The sequence below is a fragment of the Peromyscus leucopus genome, unplaced genomic scaffold (assembly GCF_004664715.2).
Source record: "Peromyscus leucopus breed LL Stock unplaced genomic scaffold, UCI_PerLeu_2.1 scaffold_1580, whole genome shotgun sequence".
Taxonomy (NCBI): Eukaryota; Metazoa; Chordata; class Mammalia; order Rodentia; family Cricetidae; genus Peromyscus; species Peromyscus leucopus.
Window position 1 is genome coordinate 10,120 of NW_023504755.1, and position 797 is coordinate 10,916.

General features: G+C 43.0%; 1 non-coding gene across 1 annotated transcript; it reads left to right on the plus strand.

Annotated features, from left to right (window-relative positions):
* The first annotated feature begins 360 nt into the window (after positions 1-360).
* Positions 361-465, plus strand: LOC114689223. The gene has a single exon (XR_003733875.1). It is a non-coding gene; the product is annotated as a small nucleolar RNA U13 (small nucleolar RNA).
* Positions 466-797: the final 332 nt, after the last annotated feature.

A 797-nucleotide genomic window follows, 5' to 3' on the forward strand; every position in this document is an offset into this window, starting at 1 on the left:
AGTAACTAAACTGATTGTCTTTGTCTTGTCAGCTCTGACTGCCATAACAACATCATAGATTAAGTCCCTTACACAGTAGACGTTTTTCCTGGAAGCCTATGTTCGTTATGCCAGCAAGGTCCGTTTCTAATAAGGCCCCTTCTTGACTTAAGGCAGCCTCCATCTTGCTGTGCACTCTCTTTGTGTGTATGTGTTCATGGAAGCAAGCACCTTGGGCTTTATTCTGAGGACACAAATCCCTCAGTGTCAGGCCATTGCTTACGATCTCATTTAACCTTAATTGTTTCCTTGGCGACTGCATCTCTAAATGCAGTCATTGGGTCAGTACTTCACACAAAACACGTAAGAAACACAGTTTAGATCCTTTTTTGTTTCATAAGCGTGATGATTGGGAATTCACACCAATGCGTGTTGTGTGCCACCCACTAAACCTTGTTACGATGTTGGCACATTACCCACTTGACGTGAAAAAAAAAAGGAAGGAAGGAAGAAACACAGTTTAGCCCAGGGCAAAAATACGTATCTTTATATGAGCCATTGTGTGCATTTTTTTTTTTTTTTTTTTTTTTTGATTTTCGAGACAGGGTTTCTCTGTGTAGCTTTGCACCTTTCCTGGAACTCACTTCGTAGACCAGGCTGGCCTCGAACTCACAGAGATCCACCTGGCTCTGCCTCCCGAGTGCTGGGATTGAAGTCGTGCGCCACCACCGCTGGCGCATGCATTTCTTTTTAAATATAGAGTGACTGGATGAATAAGAAGATAAGCAAGTGGCAGATAAACCCATGGAAAGAAGTTC